Consider the following 18,306-nt stretch of genomic DNA (forward strand, 5'->3'; position numbering starts at 1 on the left):
GTAAACAAAACATAGTACGTGAACATTTTAGTAATACGACTACCATTTTTTCTAATTCTGTGTTTAGTTCACATCATTTTTGTTTATTTAACCTAGACAAGTTATCTATGATATTCCAATATTTGCTTTGCAGTGAAGTCTAAGTCCCGTGACCCGAACGGCACATTGTCATCTTAAATATATAACTATCGTTTTTCATATTGGGTGAATTAGTGTAGTCAGATAATAATAATCTGTTTTTCCATCGCATAAATATAAAAGTTGTCATGAAAAACTTCAACTTTGTTTCAACCCTGACCACGTCAATATTTGAATAAAACATCTATGTAAGGAAAAATATTGCAAAATTTTATGCCAAGACTAATCAGCATCCATACACCTATTCTCTAATCAATTATAAAAATCAATATTAACTTGATAAAATCAACATCCATGCACATGTTTTCCAACTAAATCATATAAAATACTACCATCTAGACAAAATTAGCATCTAGATCTTATATCTTCTAAACACATAGATGTGAAAAATATACAAAGAAAATAAATATGGTATAGTTTTGTAGGCCCAAATCTGCATAATATTCAAAATATTACAATCTAAATAAAATGAATAATAAATTGTAATTTTAAAAGTATTACCTACAACGTGAGTGGAAATCAATAAGCTGAATATGGATATTTCTTATTATTTATTAAGTATAACTTAACCAAGAATCTCCTATCTCTCATGTATACATCTATTGTGCAGCCAAAATCCTTAACTCTAAATCATCAACCATTGACAAGTGTTCTAAATTTATGTATGTGTCGTTTTCTTTGGGCAGTAATACTATTTCCAAAATATATACAAGCCTAATCTTGTACTTGTCTTCCATACACACTTTGCATCTTTCAATAGCTTCCTTCAAATTGTACATCGTTATACCTTCCTTACACTTGTTAAAGTGTTTCTTATCCAATCTATCATTAGTCACAATACAGGGCTCCAACAAAAGCTCATCACAAGCTCTCAATCTCATTATCAATGAGAACTCATATAATGTAAATCATGTTGGATCATCACCAATTGAAAACCAGAGTTCATTTTGTTTTTTGGTTACAATCATTCTCTTTATAAGTTGGTGGAGTAACCGGACTGAAAAAGGTATATGCTTCATTCAATATAATTGTCTGAGACCAGATTCCATCAGCATTTCTCAATAAACATCATCTAACATTTCCCGAACATGGTCAACTAACATGACATTTAAATATTTTCAGCAAGCAGAATACTAAAAAGATCTAATTTTCTAATAGCAATTTTTATGAAATTTCCATCTTTACTTTCAATTATTAGCTCCACAATATTCAGAATCCAAAAGAATCACAACTTGCTGGAAGAAGGGAAAGAAAAACACTTATCATCTATCAAAGAACGTAAAATCTTTGTAGCCATTTTCAATCCGCTCTCTTCAATCAAATTATCAATGACCCAAAGATCTTATGAATCTCAACCCTTTTTGTATACCCATTTCCAAATACACTAGTGTTTTCTTCTACTATAATCCTATGACCACCCTTTAAATTACATTCTATGAAAATTCTAAATTACCACTGGAAATGCACAAAATTCTTTCCACAGCCCTCAGGTGCCAAGAAAATGAAATAATGCATATTCTAGTAATTTTATTTAAAAATTTCAAGCAACAGAAATTGATGCAATCTCTCCCCCTTCCATATTTACTTAATTCACCGCAAAGTCCCCCTTAATTTCACCTCCTTTGGCTAATTATAGGGCCGAAATACAAGAAACGTGAATTAAAATAAAGATCTAAACAAGCCCATTCTATCGGTATATTTCTTGCTTGCACAAATTTCTCTAAAATTTTTTGCATAAAATCGTAGTAAAAATGAAAAATTGAGGAAACATTCATACCTGTGGATAGCCCACTATGACATTGGTTCTTAGAAGTGGTTGCTCACGTATGGGTGCTTTTTCGCAAGTTTCGTTTCCTTATCTTAAGAAATGGACAAAATCTTCATGCCGAATTCCTTCTTTTGCTAAAAAAACATGAAGGTACTTGAATGTAGAAGGATTTGGAGATGATAAAGCGACAAAGAGAAAATAAGAAGGGTTCGGGGATCGTCAAAAGAGAAGAAATATTAGATTTAGGATTTTGGGAATTCAATTGATTTGAGAAAGGAAGAATTACATTTTCTAGATGGTGGTAAGGATATATTAGGTAGTTTGCAACTTATAATTTGAAATATTTATTTTAAAAATACTATTTTGGTCAAAGGCTAAAATCCTAAAGTGCAGTATGAAATAGGCTATTTGACCCAATTACCATATAACATATTCATACATTTCTTTCTTGATGGGATTTCAATTAGCTCTTCCTTATCGGTCCAGAGAGTTTCAAAAACTTCAATATTTCTATTGAATGAATAAGTAAATTTTGTGAACACAATAGAATCTACACAATGTCTTCTTTAAAGCATCTATGAAGATATAATCTCAATCACTTGTGGGTGTCATCATGTAAATGGAATGGACTAATTAATGGTGTTAGACTGAAATAGATGAATGAGCCCTTGTTTGTCCCATTTAAAACAAAACTCTTTAATCCTTATACTCATTTTCAACCACGAAATTACATAATAAAATATTTTGCACGTAAACTCGAAACGTTTCTCTACCTTTTAACCACACATTTTCCAAAATATCACCATTCAAGACATCATTTTTCAACAAAATGACATCGAATTCATACATGGCTGAGTTAAGTTATTAAAAAAAACAATATTACTATTATTATTCAGTGTTTGCAAAAAATAAATTTAATGCCTTGTAAAAAATGAATACATTTATTTAAATAGGGTGATTATATTGCTACCACAAGTTATTTATGTTACACTTCATTTTTCCACCCCGATTAAAATACAGTTTTAATAAATAAACAACTTTAATTTGACTAATAAAACCTAATCTATATCTATAATATATTAAATATCACATCAAGCGATAATCAATTTTTGAACGATTCTAGCCCTATTATAATTCAATTATTCCTATAAGATCTTACTTTTTATTTTTCAATACATTTTTAATTTATTTAACCATGTAACTACCATCAATGTACACGTGCATTTAACTGATTCATCTCACATGTGTACTTTCATTAATGCAAGAATTTTCTATTATTCATTTTCAATTAATTAACATCCACATTCATTTAATTAATATTCATTTTCATTTATGCATTTCATTGTTATTAATTTTAATCATAATTTCATTAGAATTTCACATTCAAGAATACATTTAATTATTCAAGTCCATGTACGCTTATTAACATCCAATTTTACTTAATTGGAATTAAGTATCACATCAAATGAGAATCAATTTTTGGACCATTTTATCCCTATTATAATTCAGTTATTTCAATAATACCTTACTTTTTATTTTTCAATATATTTAATTTATTTAATCATTTAGTCACCATCAATGTACATGTGTATTTGACAGATTCACTTCACATGTTTACTTTCATTAATGTATGAATTCACTATTATTAATTCTCAATTAACAACATTCACATTCATTTAATTAATATTCGTGTTCGTTTATGCATTTTGGTATTATTAATTCTAACTATAAGTTAATGAAAATTTCATATTCAAGAATGCATTTCATTATTCACGTCAGTGTATGATAAGAAACATCTAGCTTTACTTAATTGAAAATTAAATAAAAGATTTAACATTCGTTGCCATGTAAATATTCCATGGTATTAATTCTAAGTTAGTTAACATTTACACATATTCATATTATTTTTATAGTACTTATAAAGTATTTCATAATAATGTGCAATGTTCAACGTTGTCTATTATAATTAAAAATTACTTCATTAGTTAATCCTCGCTCTAAAACATCTCAAGCTTAATCAACCCCGTAAATCCATGAGCAATGCTTCATTCACAGAATGAAGGTTCACAGAATTTTTACATACAAGAAACAAATGCGTGGGGCCCGCAATTTATTGTCAATTTTTTATACTGGCGTGGGACCCAATCGCCTCTCTCTTCTGGCTCCATTCTATAATCAATTAATCTGATCATCTGTATACTAAAGCTGTCCTTTCCTCTATATTTGATATCGCATGAAAATTATGGCAGCCCCTTCATAGAAGACAGTCCTTTTTTACTTACTAACAAGCCGTGCGGTATCGATTCCTATATAAATAGACCTACTGGAGATATGTACACTTGGCAATTTTGAATTGGGCATTTAATGGGGACTTATCTACTGATTCTGTGCGAGAGTCTAATAAGGTGCATTCAATTGAGACTTTTAATGAATTTTAGGGATTTAAAATGTTTAGGAATATTCAATGTAGATTTTTTGAAACTCTCAAAAAGTATTGATATATTTAATTAAAACTTTTATAGACTTTTAAAGAGTATTTAAAAGTTACGGTGTGTTCAATTAAAACTTTTAAAATCTCTAGTATATTAACTTTTAAATAGAAAGTACTCATAAAATTTTGAAATTTGTTCTCAGTCAAAAAATTTTGGTAGACTATCACAAATGATGATGATGATGATGATGATGATAAGATTTTGGGAGATTTTCACAAATAATTTTTTTTATATAGTTATCCTCTCTGTCTCTCTCCCTCTCATATTGTTTATCTCTATATTCTATGGAAAAAAAAATTAAATTCTTATAAAAATAAAAATTTCTTTTTTCATTCATTTTTTGCTGAGAAATATTTATTTTTTAATTAAATTATAAAATTTCATATGGCAAATTTATAATTAGAATTAAATATATTATTGACTTTTTATTTATTTTTAAAGGTATATTATATTAATAACACTGAATATTAAATTTTTTATCATATATATATTTGATTATAATTTATCTAATTAAAGTCTTAAATTTTTATCCTTTTCCAAATAACTTTTTATTGTAATGGGGAGGGGAAGGAAAATTGTGAAAATCACTGCCTTGTATATAAGAATTTCACATTATCAAACTATATCCACATAATTTTACTTCATAAAAAAGTCTTCAAAAGTCATTTGAATTGTACAAAAGTCTATAAAAAAAATTAAAATGAAAAATTATAGAGTCTATGAAAGACCTTCACTAATTTCGTACAAATCTACAAAAAAATCCATGAACTCTATAAATGTTATCACTTAAAAAAAGTCTATCAAAGTTTTCGAAAGTGTCAATTGAATACATACTCCTAAATTACCAAAGAATTATGGTTTGGTTATTCAAAATATTTTTAGAGAGTGATTATATATATATATATATATATTGGTCTTTTTTATCCTTGGAAATAATTTAATTACCCTGTAGGTCTTTAAATAAATGTGATAAATGTGATTTGATAAGATTAAAAAGTTGTACCAAAAGTGGACAAATATCACATCATTTTAAAAAGGGAATTTTTAATTTTTTTTTTCCCCTAATCTACTCATTTCATCTCATCCATCCCACTTCCTTCCCCCACGTCTCTCTCTCTCGCCGCTTCCTTTATCCCCTGACTGTGTCTCTCGCTCTCTCTCTTCATCCTCTCCTACCTTGGAAATAATTTAATTACCTTGTAGGTCTTTAAATAAATGTGATTTGAGAAGATAAAAATGTTGTACCAAAAGTGGACAAATATCACATCATTTTAAAAAGTATATATATATATCCTTGGAAATAATTTAATTACCTTGTAGGTCTTTAAATAAATGTGATTTGATAAGATAAAAATGTTGTACCAAAAGTGGACAAATATCACATCATTTTAAAAAGTATATATATATATCCTTGGAAATAATTTAATTACCTTGTAGGTCTTTAAATAAATGTGATTTGATAAGATAAAAATGTTGTACCAAAAGTGGACAAATATCACATCATTTTAAAAAGGGAATTTTTAATTTTTTTTTCCCTAATCTACTCATTTCATCTCATCCATCCCACTTCCGCCCCCCACGTCTCTCTGTCTCTCTCGCCGCCCCCTTTATCCCCTGACTGTGTCTCCCGCTCTCTCTCTTCATCCTCTCCTATAGGAACAAAATCTAGTTCCCAATGCACACATCAATGGTGAAATAGGCACCTAAATATCTTTTGACTCTCTCTCTCTCCTCCCACTTCGCCATCTCCAATTCTCCATTGTTCAAGCCGAAGTCATCATCTTCGTCTCTTTATACTGTACCAACAATATCTTAACTCTGTACACTGTTCATCTCCAAAGTCGCCCGCCCCATTTGCATTATGCGACTTCAAAGTGTTGTTTTCTTCCAGTTTTGGTGTTTTTTTTTTTCCCCTAAGTTTTTATGAATTTTGATTTAGGGATTACTCATTCCTATAATTAATTTTGTTTTCTAATTTGGGGTTTTCCAATTTAGATATTTAGGGATTTCTAACTTAACCTTAAGAATTTAGAAATTTCTGATTTAAAGCTTTCTATTTATATGTAAATTGATTTAGGGAACATTGAAACTTTTTGATTTATTTGTTTGAAATTTGGTTGAAAGAAGTATATGAAACTGATTTAGGGATTTCTAATTTGGTTGTAGAACAAACTGTCGAGATTAACTATTATTCTCTACAGTTAATTGTTAGAATTCTTGACGGTGTGGTAACCACTTTCAAATGTTTTGTCATGCGAAATTTGGTTTAGCTTATTCTGTACGTGTGTTATGAATTAAAATGTGCGACACCGATGTTATATAGAATTTATCACCTTCTTCCATTATTAAATTTTGGTAATTTTGGTAACTAATACCGTTTAAATACTATTGTATAGGAGTACACACTAATATACTATTGCCATGACCATACCCGTTCAAGGTGAGGATTCCGTTAATATAAAGAGGCAACAATTGGCGAGCGTTCGAGTGCTTGTTTTATCAATTGGGACTCCATTCATGAGGAGCAGCAGAAAGGAAGCCAAGCAATGCTAAATCAAGCAACATATTGGATATACTCTAGGAGTTAACTAGAGAAAATAGTCACTTATTCTCAAGGAAATCATAGCTATTGTTTTTGAGTAGTTAATAACGTGATATTACTTTTGATTGTTTTTCTTTCACAAAGAAAATTTATCGTGATAGCATTTATGTGTAGCTTTCTACTTTACATATGTTTACAGTTCCTAGTAGTGATGTGCTTTCTTTCATTTGGGTATAACCTTCACCTATACTTTGTGTATTTTAGGGGATTTGCGTGATAATGTATATACATAATGTTATGCATCCGATTATCCTTATTGCCAAGGATTTACATGGTAATGTATGCACATAATGTTGTGCATCCAATTATCCGTTATGTCCAAATGTTTAGTCTAATTCACTACTTTGTAATGAACTATCGAGAATCACTGCGATAATTTGTCGATACTAACAGTTGAGCTACTACAACTAATGAAATATTTTGTTTATTTAACTACCTTTCCTGTAACATCATGTCTACTTGATTAATACCTACAAATAATAATGACACGAAATTGACAAGACAATATAAAATGTTAATGCCATCATTGTATAATGCAAAATTCAACTTTAACCCTTCAAGCTTTGTGCTCAAACGGGTTCGATTGCATTTCTTGATGCGTAGGCTAAACTCATATTATTATTCATATCTGAAAAGTTGATATTGCAATTCTAAGCAATTTGTACCATCAACATGTTGCATTTAATAGCATGAAAGTTTCACTTTCGATTATTTAAATCCAAACAATTAAAATGAGTGAAACCAACAGTTGAAATGCGTATCCTGACATTTCAAAAATGTCAAATTCTATAGTTGTTTCAATAGTTTAATTGTCGAAACTGACAGGAAGCATTTAATGTTGTGATTGGAAGACATTTTCCATAACATTAAGTGTTGGTATCATTATTCAAAAAGATTTCAAGAACCAAACCAAATTAATTAACAATAATTTGGCAAATTTCAAATACATATGATCATGTTGTATTTAACAATTCAAAAATAGTAAGTTATAAGATAAAAATATAAATAATTTGTAAATGCTAACTTCTCAAAATTGAAAATGAATCCACTAATAATTTCTTCTTCTTGTTGGAGTTAGAGAAGATGTGAAGAAAGCTGGGATTTTTTTGTGTAGGGAAATTGGTTCATACATTCATAAGAATTTGTTGTTTTTTACTTATGAATTTATATTACCCAATGTATTATACATAAATCTAATGATTTATAATACATAATTGAAAACATCATACCAAAGCATTAATGAGCATTAAATACTCTTAAAAAGATATATCCAAGGGTGATTTGGAAATTTCACACCAAAAGGTTACATTTTTTTAGCACCATTTGTAAAAGTGATCATTTTTGGTGTATTTTCAAATTTTGTGACATTTATGAAAATGTCTCCGCAAAGGAAATAGTGGACAAATTTATTTAATTTAATGATCGTGGTGTTTATGAAATTTGTTTAATGTTAAATACTAAATTTAAAAGTGTGGTTAATTAAGTAATTTTACTTAGTATTGTTTAACTAAATAATAAAATTGTGGTGTAACAAGTAATTTTTAGGGTAGTAATATAATTACCCTTTTAAATAGTTGTGCATTGTAATTTCCACTTTAATAGAAGGTGTTATGTTTTCGATTGTACTATATGTACATTACAACTTATATATTTGCTTATTAACACATTATATAACGAGATTTGATTGAGTCAAAATCTTATCAATAAAAAAGTTGTAATTATATTTACACCATAATTTTTTTATTTCTTGCACCACTTTTTATTTACACTTAAAGTTCTCAAATTTTACTCAATGTTCAAGGTTAAAATAATCAAATTAACGTTTTATTCAACCTTTTTTTTTTTTTTTTTACTAATGTATGATGACAAGACGATAATTGAAACATGTTTACGATTTTTCCAGTTGAATTGACACCTCCAATTTTTTTAACATTGTTTGACATGAAATTCAACAAATAAATAAATGCTAATCTATTCAACTAATAATTCCAACCATAAAAATAAAATCAATTAATATGCAATCGGTAAATTCCCAATATTCCATTTATATCACATTTGAAAACAAACAATTCTATTTAAAGTAAGAACTTGAAATCCGCATAAATGTATTTAACAAAATCATTGATAAGTGTAAGTTGTGCATTTATTTAAGCCATATTTCTAAACTTTTATGTCGTCAAATTATTCATTTCTATTTAACTTAGGTTTTTTTTTTTTTTTTTGAAGTGATAAACTCGTTTGAAGCATTTGGAAAAGGATGAAGGATTACTTGGCTATAGGATGCAATAGTGGAGATCAAATTCAATACTTGGGAAATTGAAGGGCTCAAATTGATTTGAAGAGGACATTGATTGCACAATTGATGAACGCAATGACCATGTTGCATTAACTTAAAAGTTTGAATGACTTGAAGAAAATAATAAATTAAAAAAATGGGCCTAATTGTTGGACTTGTATAGGATTCAAATTCATTAGCCATTGGGAATCCTATTAATACAAATAAAAGTGGACTTGTGGGAATTCTATGTGGAATAAAACTTAAGTTGGTGGCCATTTATACATATGTTTACAGCCTACGCACAAGGAAAAAATTGGAATTTGTTGGGGAGTTAAATTGGGCTGCTTGGGCTGGAATACATAGCGAATACGGAAAGGAAGAAGGAGAAAAGGCTGTCGATTGTTGGTCTATATTAGATACACACATAGACGGCAACTGGGAGAAAAAGGAGAAAACATTGGACAACTTCTGTGCTATTTGGAAAAGAGAGTCTGCAGATTTTTTGGAATTAAAAAGGAGGAAACATAAAATCATAGAAACGAGCCACGACAACACAACAGCAGCAAAATAATTATTTCCATATTTTTGTTCGATAAGTTATCTATAATTGCAAGGAAATTAATCACGTTCCATCGACTCTCGATGATGTCGTTCCACTTTTCTTCGTTTAATTTCAACATTATGCTAGGCTAATTTCTCTCATGTATTAGATGAAGATGAATTCCTTTATTATTATTTTTTAATTCAAAACAATTAGTTTAGTTCGATTTTTGCAATTCTTGATTAACCTTGCATGTCTAATTTTATTATTTGATTGCTTGATCACTAATTAAATATATTGCTGCTTGTTTTAGTTCTTAGAGGCTCAAAATAGGTCTAGAATACTGCTTGATTAGACTACGTCAATAATAATAAATTTTAGGAATAAGATTTATCACGTGAGCAATCTTTGAGATAATTGTAAAATTGAATGCATTCTATTCATTCAAATTCGGACTAAGAATAGATTCTGGTCGTGATTAGGACAGATTTAATTTTTCTTGGAAAATAAAATTAATTACGATAAAATTATTGATTGTCATGAATGCTTGAATGAAACTAGTTATATAGTCAAAAATTGGAATAGATAATAATATGCGAATTCATAATCCAATACACTTTTTGCATACATATTAAATTTGCATTTTATAAGCTTTCGTAGATTAAGTCAGATTAATTAAAAACATCAAGTCACTTTTGTTTGTTTACTTTGAATCTATTTAAAGACTAGTACACTCAATTAAATTTTATTGCTCATGAGACGATACTCTCAAGTTACTAAATTTATTACTTGGAAACGATCTCGTACGCTTGCGGGTATCATACGAACAATCATAACGACTTAACTTACATATCGACATTATAGATTTCATGATAATGGGTAAATATTTCCAAAACATACATCTAGATAGGAAATTAATAGAAGACATAAAGGCTGAGAAATTATAAAATAGGAACTCAATTTATTAAGCAGAAAGCAAGAACCCATTTTTCTAACAAATAAGTCAAAAGAAATGCTCAATCATGTAGGAATCCAAGCACATACTTCAATAAATTTAATAAAAATACTAAACTATAATGAACATTAATCAATAACAATCTTTATTTTTATTTTTTAATCAACGACTGAGTTCATGACTTTTTTTTTTTTTTTGGAAGCAATACATATATAAGGTGCTTACTATACATCAAAGTTTAAAAATTTAAAAGTTAGGTGATAAATAATATATAATATACTATATATAAAATAAATATCCATCTTAATTTAAAAGTTAGGTGATAAATAATATATAATATACTATATATAAAATAAATATCCATCTTAATATCTCATCCACTCCAATCTCTCTCCACATACACGTCCGGCTACAGTAATCGACATTCACCCACGGCCATCTCTTCTCACACAATGATTGGTTTGCAAATCTAGATAAAGGCGTTTGATCCAAGATCCATGAATACATCATTTTAAGGGTAGCAATTTTTTTTTTTTTTTTTGGATTTTTAATTTAGTGAACCAACCACAAGAATTGGGGTATTATCTAATTGAACTTCACCTAAGAAAATTGATTGACGTCAGAATGATTTAAGGAATGATGTGATTTAAACTACTGTAGAGAACTGATTCATCCATTTATCATGCTCTGTACAACTGTGCTTTGAAGAATCCTTAAGAATTTTCAAAATTTTTGAAAGGATCCGTAGGTAATTGAATTTGCCTCATAGCTCATAAGTAAGAAGGCTTTATCTCGAGTTATTGGGTGAAGAAAAAGAAAAGGAGAATTTATTTGTATTTCATTTTACTAGTTTAATTTCCATTTTTCCTCAGTGACCAATTATTTTAGAATTATGACCTATGCACTATGAAATTGACGTGTGAATTGTTACACGTGGCCTAGGATATTTGATTCAATGGCATGTTACCAGTTCTCTTGGATTTATGACGTATGGACATTGATCTATTACTTGTAATATTAATCCATGGCCTGTGATCGGTTCATTTGGATTTGTGACCTCTACACATTGAATTGTTACCTATACAAAATGACTTGTCACTTGTGACCTGTAACATATGAACTATGAACTTGAATCTATGTCTTGTTATTAGTGCACAAAATCATGTGGCATCTGATCTGTAACATGTTATATGGGTTATAATACATGTACAGTATGATGTCCATAATATACAAGTGGCATAATGTTATTGGAGAGTTGAAAAATAGTTTTTTCCACCCTCCAATCTTAGAATTTCACATATATATTATGGACACCCTTATGAATATTATAATGTACATGTAGAATTATCTCATATTACATTGATCTGTAACCTATACAATATGATATGTGACTCATGCACAATAACTCGTGACATGTAACAAGTGCACATTTATCTTTGACAGTTAAATTATGACTTGTAACAATGAACCTATGACTTGTGCAAATTGATCACTTATTATTACTCGATCACAAACTATAAATTTTACAAGTCACAATTTCTTTATCAGTCACAATTTATCAAATTAATAGGTCACTTACTATTCCTCAATCTCAAATATCTATTTTACTACATAGTATTTTTATTGGTCACAATTACCTAAATAATTGGTCACAAGCTCTTTTTATACAACCCTAATCCAACCCAAACCCCAGCATCACACTCATTGTACCAGCACCATCAACCTTAGCATTACCACCATCTACATCTCATCACCACCACTATTTACAAATCACAAACAAAAATTACTCAAAAACTCTGACTAAGCAGCAAATCAGAGGAAGAAACTACCCAAAAATACACCCATACATTTCATCTATGCAACAACAATATCATCGTCATTGTGCAGAGTCACGCACAGCTGCGGCTTGACTGCTGTAATACATTAAAAAAAAAATTACAAAAGATAAAAATCAAAAATGGAAGGTACCATGACAGCGCAACATCCAACACCGTCAAAGTATGACTATCCTCATATGAGGTACCATGACGACATCAAGTCAAAGAACCAATTCCATTAATGAACGTTAGAGATTAACCACTAATACTCAGATAGTTATCCATGTGGAATCTCTTGGTGGGTCTCCAATGTTTTGTTCTATAACAAAACATCTACGTGTTCATTTAAGTGTCACCACACTTTAACTTATGAGATCAGCTACTTATTTCACAAGTAAGAAATGCCACACATGATAGTCTATCCGTAATAAAGATATCCGTATGTTATTATTACTTACGACCACAGACGATTTAATATTCAATCATATGTAATTGTATATCACAATCATAACTCCTTGTAATCAACAAATTACGAATATTTGAATTTACGGATTCTATTATTTAATTTAATTATCTATTAACTAAATAATAGATCTTCCACTAAATTGCATTAATTATATATTGAAAGTATTTATATCCAAGGTTGATTGGATTTAGAACATAACACTTACAGTATGAGGATATGTTAAAGGTAACTTTTTGAACCTCACTAACTATCAATTCAACTTTGTTTTTAAGTTTTATTTTTAAATAATTACATTACTTTTATGTGCCCACAGAAGCGCAAGGCAGCTCTTAGGAAGACAGTTGGATTTATTGACGATGGAGATGTTACAGAAAGTGAAGGCCAAATCTCTTAGAAATTGAATAAGTAATAATAAATAAACTCAAATAATAGATTCAGATTTTTAGGAGCACCGCACAATAACTTTGAAGTCATATAGTTTCCCTTTAATTTTGGCTATTTAATTTATTATCCATCCTTTGTTTTTCTATTGCTGAGCTCCCGGCTGTTGTTGATTCTTCAAAAATATTGGTTTAATCTTTCTTGGAGTTTTATGCTATATATCCATAATCTCTTTCTTTCTTTTTCTTTTTATGTTAAAACTTTTCCATGTTTTGATTTGATTCTTTTCCCGTGCTATAGAATTGTATGATTTTTACTTGATAAATTCACTTAATTCAAAGAGTCAGCATCATCCTTTACATCAAATATGTGACCTATGCAGTTTGACATATGATTTGTTACATGTGACTTGTGACCCTATGGACACTGATAAGTTATCCGTGATATTGATCCAATGGTTTGTGACCAATTTTCTTATATCTGTGACTTGTAGAGATTGATCTGTTACTCGTGACCCTCTGACATTAATATGCGACATACAATATGACATATTACCTGTGAATGATGAACTGTTACTTGTGCACATAAATCAGTGATTTGTGACTAATTTTATTTGACATGTTATATATTGATTTGGATTTATGACCTATACAATATGATATGTAGCCTTGTGGAGTGTGAGTTGTGGACATAAATCCATAACATATGATCAATTTTAATTGATTCGTGACCTATGAATATCGGCTTGTGATCAATTTTAATTAATCATCTGTATGTGTACATTGATATGTGACCTACACAAAGTGAACTGTGACCTAATAACAAGTTCTAAGTCACCATAACTATACTACCACAACCTTACTAGCACCACAATTTGCAAACTACGAACAACCACCTCTACCACTATTATCACTTCACTACAACCACCACTATTGCACCACCACCACCACCACCACCACAAACACTAACAACCCAACAACCAAGCAAATCACCAGCAACCAAACACAACCAAAAAAATTTGTAACCGGTTACCATTGCACATCGCTGCTGTGTGGGGCAGCTTGTAGCGAAGCCCATATCAACGCCATCTCCAGCAGTGGGTAGAGCGTCATTGTGAGGTGACACTCAGTGTGATGCTCCAATAGTAAGAGAGAGTGAGAAGAGAAAGTGTGTGCGGTGGTGATATCGGATAGTGGGTGCATCATCGTCGCCGGATTAATGGGGATGTAATTAGGTGGAGAGAGTGAGAAGATAGGAAGTGAAAATGGAATGAATTGTTTAGGGTTTGTACTAAAAAAATTGTGTTGTGATATTTAATATCTAATTATTATATTAATCACCTGATTTGTGAATAATTAAATCTCATTTTTGATTTTAGAATAGTTATATTTAAATAACTATTGGGGTGTAATTTCCACATCTACCCCAAGCCCAAGTGTACAGATTGTGTATATATCTCTTGGAATAAGGAAAAATTTTTATATTTAAGAGATTAAGTATGACCCATTTTATGTTATGAACTCAAGTATTGAGGGAAAAAAAATTGTTATTGATTTATGGTCCTAATAGTTTTTTATATTTTTATTAAATTTATTGAAGTATATGCTTGGGTTTCCACATGATTGAGCATTTCTTCTGACTTATTTGGTAAAAAAATGAGTTCTTGCTTTGTGCTTAATAAAGTTCCTACTCTATAATTTTTCAGTATTATTATGTCTTCTAATAGTTCCCTAGGTGGACGTATGCTTTGAAAATATTAACCCATCAACGTGAAATTTATAATGTAAATATGTAATTTCAATCATTATGTTTTTTTGTTGAAGACATTTATGAGGATTTCAAGTTTCGACTTCAATCTCACTTCCAAGGTAAAAAAGCCTAGCTTGCTAGTTTTGGATTTCATGGAGTATTGGAATTCATTTTTGGATTTTTATTCTTATAAAATTGGTTGTTTTGATTGTGATCTAAATGAAATATTGGAAATTTTTCCGATAATTGATTTTCTTTTATGGTTGGAATTATTATTTGAACAGATTAGCATTCATTTATTTGTTGAGTTTCAGGTCAAAGTCACATAGGTATGAAAATTAAATAAAATGAAAATCTCCATTTTCGAGTAAAGAGCAAATTATTGGTGAAACAGTGTTAAAAGAAAAGACATTTGGGAAATTATTTGCAACTTAATTTTTTGATTGTACAATTAAAATTGTCTGATTCCATCACTATTTATATAATTGAGATAATTATATTCACACCATAATTTTCGTTTCTTACATCACATTTTGTAAGGTTCTCAATCATCGTTTATTATAGAATTTATGTCCTTAACAAATTTTCATGGCATTCTTATCTTCAAACTCTTCATTAATTAACACATTTTTATTAATAGTTTATATACCAAAAGTCCGTTAAAATAGCATATAGAAATCTATTTTCCCATTATATTTTTAATAAAAAAATAAATCAAAAGGTATGAAAAAATCTTCTTCTCTCGTTTTAAAGAATGGAAACAAAATATTTTGAGATAAATAATTATCAAGGACAAGATGTAGTAGTAAATGGAATGTTGAAGAAAAGAGTTCGTCGAAAAAATTAATGAAATAATTGTTACAATGAACAAAGATTGAGAAGTTTAACTACAATTAAAATGTGGTGTAACAAATAAAAATTTTCCAATATAACCACCCATAATTTGGAAATTGAGGTTGTAAATGGTATTGCAGCCTATCTACTCCACTGAGGAATCAAAAACAATTTTCTTCTTCATCCCGTTACGCAAGCAAGTTAATTACCTAGTTTAATGGCTGAATCCACTGCCAAAACTGCCCAAACTTCAAAACCTATTAGTTCCCATGGAAAACCTTGTCTCGATCAATGCTTCAGCTAGGATACCTTCACGCAAAGCACAATTTCGCCCTCTTCTTTTTGGCTATGATTGATCAGTGTTGTTCTGATTGTGATTTTAGTATGCAGCGGAAATAAGGATAGATTCTATCAAGACCGGATCAGTTCAGTAATAAGAACATAACAAAGGATATTTTGAGAGAAACTTTTTTTTATATATGAATTATATGATTTGAGTACATGACAAACCTATTTATAGGATAGCATAAGACTACTAAGAGTCACACAATTAAGAAGAATAATAATGACTAATAATGATGATGAATGCATCCATTAATAATGACTAATAATGATGGTGAATGCATCCATCTCTTCATCTTCCTCTCCAACACTCTTCATCTTCCTCTCAACACTCTTCATATTTTATCATGTGGAGAAAACCAAAAGTCTTCAATAATCAACATTCTCCTCCTTGAAGCTTTTGGGTAAAACTCCAATCTTCAATCTTAAGTCTTCAAACCTGGATTTGGGCAATGCTTTAGTGAACATATCTGCAATTTGAGATTCACCCGGACAATATTGTAGATGAACTTCTCCTTCTTTCTCAGCTTGTCTGATAGCATGGAACTTCACTTTAATATGCTTGGTTCTTCCATGATCAACTGCATTCTTTGCAACAGCAATGGCTGATTGATTATCCACCATGATAGTTGTAGGATCATCTTGACTTTTCGCAAGATCATTAAGAATTTTCCTCAACCAAACGGCATGATTTACAGCTGGTGATGCTGCAATATATTAAGCTTCTGCTGTGGATTGTGCCACTACTTCTTGCTTCTTTGAATTCCAACAGAATGCTCCCGAACCAAGTGTAAATAGATAACCACTCGTGCTCTTCATATCATCCACGGAACCTGCCCAATCACTATCTGAATATCCAATCAAATTTGAGCCAACTCCTCCAGCAAAATAGATGCCATGATTTATTGTTCCTTTGATATACCTAAGGATCCTTTTGGCAACTCCAAAATGTGTTTGTGATGGCTTACTCATGAATCTAGAAAGTAAGCTTGCCGCAAACATCAAATCTGGTCTTGTTGCTGTCAAGTACAGTAAACTTCCAACAAGACTCCTATATTCCTTCTCATTGATTGGCTGGTCTCCATCTTCTTTGGATAATTTTGTGTTCAACGCAACTGGTGTATCAACTGGTTTACACTGCTGCATCTTGAACCTCTTCAAGATATCACTTGCATATTTCTTTTGTGAAATGAAAATACCATTTTCTGTTTGCTCAACCTCAATGCCCAAAAAATACTTCATCTCTCCAAAATTTGTCATCTCAAATTCTTCTTTCAATTTATCAGCAAACAAATCAATTTGCTTTTTACTGTTTCCTGTGATGAGTAAATCATCCACATACATGGATAGAATCAAGATATCAGAATATTCATCACTTTTCACATAAAGAGTATGTTCATTTTCACTCCTCCTGAATCCTTTAGCGCATAGATAACCATCTATTTTGCTGTACCAAGCTCTTGGCGCCTGTTTCAAACCATACAAGGCCTTTTTCAGCTTGCATACATGATCAGGATAGATTCTAGACTGGAAACCTTCAGGTTGTTCAACAAAAACATCCTCCTCCAGTTCACCATTGAGAAATGCGGATTTTATATCCAACTGATGTATCTTCCACTTCTTTTGTGCTGCTAGTGCAATCAATAATCTGATGGTGTCAAACCTTGCAACCGGTGCAAAGGTCTCAAAATAATCAACACCACTTTCTTGTGCAAATCCTCTAGCAACTAACCTTGCTTGTATTTGTTCACTGTGCCATTTGGATTCATTTTTGCCTTATAAATCCACTTCACTCCAATCACTTTTCTTTCATCAGGACGAGGTACCAATTCCCAAGTCTAATTTTTATGAATCATCTCCATTTCAATTTCCATTGCATCAACCCATTCAGAATGTTGTTGTGCCTCTTCATAACTGCTGGGTTCAACCACTGCCATATTACA

General features: G+C 30.3%; 1 long non-coding RNA gene across 1 annotated transcript; it reads left to right on the forward strand.

The window, feature by feature from the left end:
- The first annotated feature begins 5,983 nt into the window (after window positions 1-5,983).
- LOC111410335 lies at window positions 5,984-7,242 on the forward strand. Its single transcript, XR_002705658.1, has 2 exons — window positions 5,984-6,272; window positions 6,795-7,242. It is a non-coding gene; the product is annotated as an uncharacterized LOC111410335 (long non-coding RNA).
- Window positions 7,243-18,306: the final 11,064 nt, after the last annotated feature.

Source organism: Olea europaea, chromosome 15 (assembly GCF_002742605.1).
Source record: "Olea europaea var. sylvestris chromosome 15, O_europaea_v1, whole genome shotgun sequence".
In the NCBI taxonomy this organism is placed as follows: Eukaryota; Viridiplantae; Streptophyta; class Magnoliopsida; order Lamiales; family Oleaceae; genus Olea; species Olea europaea.